The sequence below is a fragment of the Felis catus genome, chromosome B2 (assembly GCF_018350175.1).
Source record: "Felis catus isolate Fca126 chromosome B2, F.catus_Fca126_mat1.0, whole genome shotgun sequence".
NCBI classification, from domain to species: domain Eukaryota; kingdom Metazoa; phylum Chordata; class Mammalia; order Carnivora; family Felidae; genus Felis; species Felis catus.
Genome location: NC_058372.1, coordinates 12,781,001 through 12,788,468, shown reverse-complemented (window position 1 = coordinate 12,788,468; position 7,468 = coordinate 12,781,001). Strand labels below are relative to the sequence as shown.

General features: G+C 44.1%; 1 long non-coding RNA gene across 1 annotated transcript; it reads right to left on the bottom strand.

Annotated features, from left to right (window-relative positions):
* Positions 1–634: 634 nt before the first annotated feature.
* LOC123385683 lies at positions 635–4,785 on the bottom strand. Its single transcript, XR_006598642.1, has 2 exons — positions 4,666–4,785; positions 635–1,243 (listed from the first exon to the last, which is right to left on the bottom strand). It is a non-coding gene; the product is annotated as an uncharacterized LOC123385683 (long non-coding RNA).
* Positions 4,786–7,468: the final 2,683 nt, after the last annotated feature.

Genomic DNA, 7,468 nt, shown 5'->3' with positions numbered 1-7,468 from the left:
CAGGAATTACACCTTTTGCAGCTAAACTGATGATTAAAATTTTTAGATATCAGTTACAAACATGCAGAAGGAGGGGCGCCTGGCTGGCTCAGTCGGTAGAACATTTGACTCTTGATCTTGAGGCTGTGAGTTGGAGCCCCCACGCTGGGTGTAGAGATTACTCAAAACAATACACAGGAGGATACACAGCTTTATAAAATTTTGGAGCCATGCTTGAAACAAAATTTGAAGGTGACAATTTGTATCTAGCTAGGGCACGGTTTCTATACCCGACACTATTGAAATTTGGGGTCAGATGCTTCTTTGTGGCGAGGGGCGTCCTTTGCATTCCAAGGTATTCAGCAACATCCCTGGCCTCTACCTCCCAGATACAACTAGCATTCCACGTTCCCAGTTGCGACAACCACAAATGCCTCTAGACTTTGTCAAATATCCCAGAGGAAGCACAGTTGTTCCCGGTAGAGAACCACTGATCTGGGGGTAAATCTACCCCCAAAATGCTTTTCTTGTCTTTCTGCTTCCACTCTGTTCAAAGTTATGAGTTGTCTAGAAAACATTTGCAGCAGCCCTAGAATCTCCTCAGTCCTATGTCCAAGCATAAGGAAGTGGCCAAGAAACGACAACTGATACCAGAACCCGTTAACTAATTTATTTTTTTCCGCCTGCCCCTGATATGCATGTGTGTTCATGACCCCTGATAAAATTGAATTCAATTCTGATAAAGATTGAGAAACTGGAGTTAGCACTACTCAGGGCTCTTTTCGTGCCTAACTACTTTATGCCAGATATTATAATCGCTACATGAACACACACACACACACACACACACACACACACACACAATGCAACATGTCCAGAAGAATACAAATTGAGATTTCTCGGAGATCAAATCTTACTGGTTCTTAACAAATGGGACACTTTTAGTTCTTGAGAAGTGATAGGTAAAGGGGGAAAGATTTCATGAATCACTAGAAGCAAAGATAAAGGCAACTTATTATGGAATGGCCCAGAAGTCAGTCTGCTGGGTAGGAAAAAAAAATAAAAAAGGCAACCATCTTGTTTTACACATTCTGCGCCTGAACCAGCTTGAGCTGAGTGGTGAGGTCTTCCTTCATTAACACCAGACAGGCGACATCATAGTCTCGTTCAATGTCTGCAGAGGCCAGATGCTATGTGGCTATTTAGCTGCTTTTTGTCTGACTTTGGGCCTGTTTTTCTTGCTGCCTGTTTAACAACTGCAGCCCTGCAAAGACAAGAACACAGGGCAGAAAGTAAGCTCTTGATTTGGAAAGTGTAGAGAAGCTAATTATTTAGATACCCATAGGATTATGTGAGGAGTCAGGAGACCAGATTTGATTTGAGTTTGTCCCCTCTGGTACTGGAAGGAAGAAAGAAACAAACAAACAAACAACTCTGTTCCTTGGGAAACCCGGAGGAGTTCACTGCTTGGTTTCTTACTGTGCTGTGCTTTTGGAAAAGGACCCCTTCCCTCTTAAAATGATAATAAATGGAAAGCAGGAGAGAAAAGATGACAGCAGCGTTGAAATCCTCCCTCCTGCTTGCGTTCTTGCTCCTCTTTGTCCTCCAAATGTTCGTAACCTCCAAGGAATAAAAAGCAAATTAGTTGTTGAGCTGCACAAGAGCTGTAAGGAAAGCTTAACTCTCCCTGCTGGAGACCCAGGCCACCTTGTGGGTGAGGGGCAAGAACGCAACGGGCCTCGCATCCAGCCGATAGCAGACTTTAGAAACCTGAGCAGGGGATCTCCTTTTGCCAAAGCCGTCAAGAACACCAGGCGATGCTTTAGAATGGGGAGAGACAGGGTAAACCGTGAGACACAGCACTGAAGAAGACTGAGCTAATGGAATAAACCAGTCTCCCTGCAGTTCAGGCGAGAATTATCACCCAGAGACGAGACGGCATCTTTTATACGAAAAGATCCTAAAAATAACATAGTTTACCAAACATGCCCCACATACTCCGAGCCTTTGTCATTCTGTTTGCTCCCTCTCCAAGACACCCTTCTGCCTAAAATGGGTCTCTGGTTTAACAAGTCCCAGAGACCCAGTCTAGAAGTAGGAATTCGATTGGATTGTTTTTTGTCTCAAGTTTCTTCGTGGCATTGGAGAGCGTCGCTATGTGAATCAATGAATCAGTAAATGCAGAACGAGATTGTCATCATCAACGACGCGGAGTTAAACGGAGACAGAGGCCTTTAGGGAAAAAGGGAGGGGACACTGATTTATGCCCAACCTCGTATAGTAAAGGTCAGTGTGGTCTGGAAAGAAAGAAAAGCATTTTTCCTATGAAAAGCTCTTAAGTTCTGTAACACTTAACCTTAACCGGCTGAGTAATATTAAAAGTCAGGGTAGAAGTTGATCATACAGCCATAATTAAGAGCTAGGGAATCATTCAGAAGTTGTAAGTAAGTGTCTGTAGAGACCAGGCAAGCAAAATAAATGTGTAAATCAGGCTGGGGGGTAATAACACTGGGAACTTGGGGAGCCTACTCTGAACGGGAAAATATATGATCTGTCGCCTGCAGGTGCTTTCTTTCTTTCTTTTTTTTTTTTAATGTTTATTTCTGAGACAGAGAGAAACAGAGCAAGGGGGCGGGGGGGGGGGGGGGGAGAGGGAGACACAGAATCCGAAGCAGGCTCCAGGCTCTGAGCTATCAGCACAGAGCCTGACGCGGGGCTCGAACTCACAAACTGTGAGATCATGACCTAAGCAGAAGTCGGTCACTCAACCCACTGAGCCACCCAGGCGCCCCCGGCAGGCACCTTCAATTACAGAAAGAAAGAAAGGGGGGAAAGGCGGGAAAACAAACAAACAAACAAACAAACAAACAAAACACAGCGTGGACTAAACAAGATAGGTCTGGTTTAGGTTAAGAGGGTGAGTTTGTAACACTGGCTCTTTCTTAGTCCCTGGAGGGTTCCACCCTAAAATTAGTACCTGAATGAAATCTTTGAGGACAGGTTAAGAATTTGTCCCATTGATGGAAACTGCTTGGTGACTCAAGTGAAGAACTATTTGCTGAGTTATATTATTGAGTCTTTTAGCCTACTGAATTGTTCTCCCTGCTGTGGGTTAGCTTACAGATGATTGTTATCAGAAAGGGTCCTGCAAAATTCCTCATGTTTCCATCTCTGGGATGGTGACCATTCGTTCCGTCCCACGGTGCTTTTTATGTGTGGATATTGGACCCTGTGGCTGCTAATTCTCCTCCCACTGTTTTGGTCCCTCGAAATCTGAGCGCCAAACCTGTAGGACTTTTTCAGCTTTTTGCGAGGAGCAGGTGATACAGTTCTCTGTGGAAAATTAACCCCTGGCTTTTACTTATTCTCCTAATATGATTTTCCCCTCTCCTTAATCCCCTGATCTATTTATCCTTTGGAGAAGATTTTTTTTTTAAATTTGCTGTGCCATTTCAAATCCATCGGGAGTTAAGCATAGATTCACTGCATTGGATGGAAACTTCTAAAACCTACCTGGACTATTTCTCAGGAAATGGCCATGGCCTTGTGACCACGTTCTTCCACATCCCAAACTGCTGCTTTAGAACAGGGTCAAGGGCACCCGGGTGGCTCAGTCAGCTAAGTGTCCAACTCTTGGTTTTGACTCAGCTCATGATCTCATGGTTCGTGGGTTCAAGCCCCATGTCAGGCTCTGTGCTGACAGAGCAGAGCCTGCTTGGGATTCTCCCTCTCCCTTTCTCTCTGCCCCGCCCCTGCTCACTCATGTGCTGTCTCTCAAATAAACTTAAAAAAAATTTTTTTTAAAAGAAGAGGGTCAACGTGGGGTGTCAGGAATGAAGTGTTTTATATCAATGAGATGCGTTTTTTAAAACAAATTATTCACGGCATGTATTTTGTTTGGGTGGCAATTTTTGTTGCAGTAAAATACACATTACAATTTTCAAGTTTACAATTCAGCAACATTATGGACATTTACAATGTCATGCAACCGTCACTATTTCCTCCAGAAAATTTTCCTCATCCCCAGCGGAACTCAGTACCCTTAAAACAACGACTGCCCATTCCTCTCTCCTCCTAGCCCCTACCAAACCCTATTCTCCCTTCTGTCTCTATGAAGTTGCCTATTCTGCTTTCCTCATGTAAGTGGAATCACATATTGGTCCTTTTGTGACTGGTTTATTTCACTTAGCACAAGGTTCCTAAGGTTCATCATACTGTAGCTTGTGTCAGACTTTCCTTTCCTTCTTTTTAAAGGAACGTATATACCGCTTTGTGTTTATCCGTTTGTTCTGCTGGTGGACTTTGGGGATGTTTCCGGCTTTTGGCTGTTGTGAATAATGCTATGAGGAACATTCCCAATACTTTTGGTTCTTTAGGGTTGTGGCAGAAGATTCAAAATGAAGAAAGCATGGCTCAACGTGTCATTTTAAAAAATTTTTAATGTCTATTTATTTGAGAGAGAGAGAGCGCGAGAGGGCAGGGCAGGGGCAGAGAGTGAGGGAGACACAGAGTCCGGGCTCCGGGCTATGAACTGTCAGCACAGAGCCTGACGCAGGGCTTGAACTCTGAATGGCAAGATCATGACCTGGGCTGCAGTCAGACGCTTAACCGACTGAGCCACCCAGGCATCCCTTAAAGTGTCACTTTTAGGAGTTAGGGACACAGGGAGGTGGGATTTAGGCGTACCTTCTATCTCAAATTCTTGAAGTTGCAGCTGACTTCAGCTAAAAGCCAAGGCATCCGCTGCATGTTATAATCAACAGAAGTGGACTTTCTGCCCGGCACTAGCCCTAGCAACCAATCACGTAGCGAGTAGTGTAACGGTAGCTACACCAGCACCAATCACATGTCATTCAAAACAGCTTATGCAAATTCCCTCTGTCCTCTTTTAAAAACTCGAAAGCCCGTGCTCCGGAGCTTGCTTTCAATTTCAGTCGCCGCTGTGTCTGCCCGATCACAATCCCTAAGCCCCCAAATAAAGGCACCCGTTTTATTTTGCAGCTTCCAGTTTTGCCTTTTGTTGGTCGACAGAGTATTCACTGGAACTACTGGATCGTATGGTTATTCTAGGTTTACCTTTTGAGGAACCGCCACAAATATTTTCCATAGCGACTGAACCATGTTACCGTCCCTCCCACAAGCGGTACACGTCTTCTGATCTTTTGACATCCTCACCATCATTTTCCGTTTTTCAAATAATAGGCATCCTAATAGGTGTGACATGCTATGTCCAAGATAATTAATTGAAGGGGTCTCTCTACCCAATTCAACATGAGCTTTTGTCTTAATTTGGGAGGCACTACAGGTAAGAGTATTTGCCTGGAGGTAGTCTGAAATCAGGCAAAGACCTGGTTTGAGTAGCTTTTTTCCCCCCTTTGGTTCTCCATCTGTTGAATGGGAGTAAAAATAGGCTGTAGCTCATAGATAGGTTTTTATAATCAAAGGAGGAAGTGCACCTCAAAGGTTTAGTACAGGAGCAGATAGAGAGAATCACTCAAGAAAGAGAAAGGGCTAGCAGCCATACTTAATCAAATGTGACTTTCCTTCAAACGTGTATGTGACAAATGACCCAGATGGCCCAGTCACTGTTCATCTGTAAATTTTACTGATTAAGTGATCATTGTCAAGTTCTAGCCTCTGGTTGATGACGGACCAGGTCATATGGATCAACCCTTCCTCGAAAAATCATGAAAAACACTAAATTACTAACAACAACCTTAAGTTTGTTTGGCATGGTAGAGCCCAAGAGACAGTGGGAAGTTCATGAGCCAATTTTTGGCTGTACCTAGAGGAAGAGACACATTATTGGAGCATCAAACCTCTCATGTGCCTGAGAGCATCTGCTGACACCCTTCACCTTGGCTTCAGTTCAGCAGCTATAGGTGAAAGAATGCAGTCAAGGCCCAGGTCCCACGTGAGGAAGAGGGTCTGACAGATGACCCTGCCCATGCTAAATTGGGACCCCAAAGGACCACACCATCAGAATTAGGATGAAGGGGGTGTACACGAAGTCTTAAAGTCTCCCTACTTCTCCGATGAGTACCAAGATGGCTGTCTGACCACCGAGCAGAATGGAGGACCAGAAAGGAAAGAGGGGGGAGATCCCTGAGACGTCCCTTAAAGCAAGAACAGAGAGATGTGCACGTGAATCCTTTGCAGACGCAACAGAGACCAGAAGGCAGTGAGGAAAGATTTTCAATATGCTGAGGAAAATAACTACCAAGCCAGAATTCTACACCTGGGAAAAATATCTTTCAAACAATGAGGACAAAATAAAGACGTGTTCAGATAAACAAAAATTGAGAGTTCACATCTAGCAAATGCTCACTCAAGAAAATTCTGAAGAATATTCTTCAGAATAAGAGAGGCGAGAAGGAATAAAGGGGTAAATATGTGAGCCAAGGTAACTAGAGGGTAACGTCAAACACACACACACACACACACACACACACACACACACACACAATGATATTACCTACTGAGCTGTTGGGGTAAAACAAGTAAATGAAAAAGACTCAAAATATCACACAAAAGCAGCGGATAAGTCAAGAATGGGATAGATGGACTTCAGAGGTTCTGAGCTCCTTGTATTATTTGGAGATGGGGTAGAAAGTTTTTAACAAAACATGGATGTTAACAAGCTCATCACACATGTTATAATTTTTAGTAACTGAATTCTAGAAGCACTACATGACATCCAGATCAGTACAGGAGGGAAGAAACAAATCGCTAAAATTTCTCAGTCTTGAATGCTAAAATTAGTAGGAGAGGGGTGCCTGGCTGGCTCTGTCACACGGTAGACCCTGTGACCCTTGATCTTGGGGTCATGAGTTTGAGCCCCACAGGGGGTGTAGAGATTACTAAAAATGACATATATACCTTAAAAATTTTGTAGAAGAAACTTAAATGAGTAGAATGGCTAGTTGTATAGCTTCCAAATATATCTCCCCCAAATTATTTACTGATTACTGTGGCAATTTTCACATATATTTACAAATACTTTGGCACTCTTTCCGCCAAGAGATCGAGCTAAATCCCCTCTCCTTGAGTATGGGCTGGACTCAGAGACTCGCTTCTAGTAGATATGGTATGGAAAAGAGAAAACGATCACCTCCCAGTGGGAAAATCTGAAGACATCACCTGAACCATGTCTACAAAGTTCACATTGCCAGTAACAAGTTATATTGATATTATAAGCCCCTGATAGAGCGCCATGATTGCAGGTGGCCTCTGTGGTGTTCTTCACAAGAAACCCATAGCCCAAGTCTAATATTAAGAAAATACCAGGTTGGGGCACCGGGGGGGCTCAGTCTGTTAAGCATCCAACTTCAGCTCAAGTCATGATCTCGCGGTTCACGGGCTTGAGCGCCGCGTCTGGCTCTGTGCTGACAGCTCAGAGCCTGGAGCCTCTTTCAGATTCTATGTCTCCCTCTCTCTCTGCCCCTCCCCAGCTCATGTTCTGTCTCTCTTTCTCTCTCTCTCTCTGTCA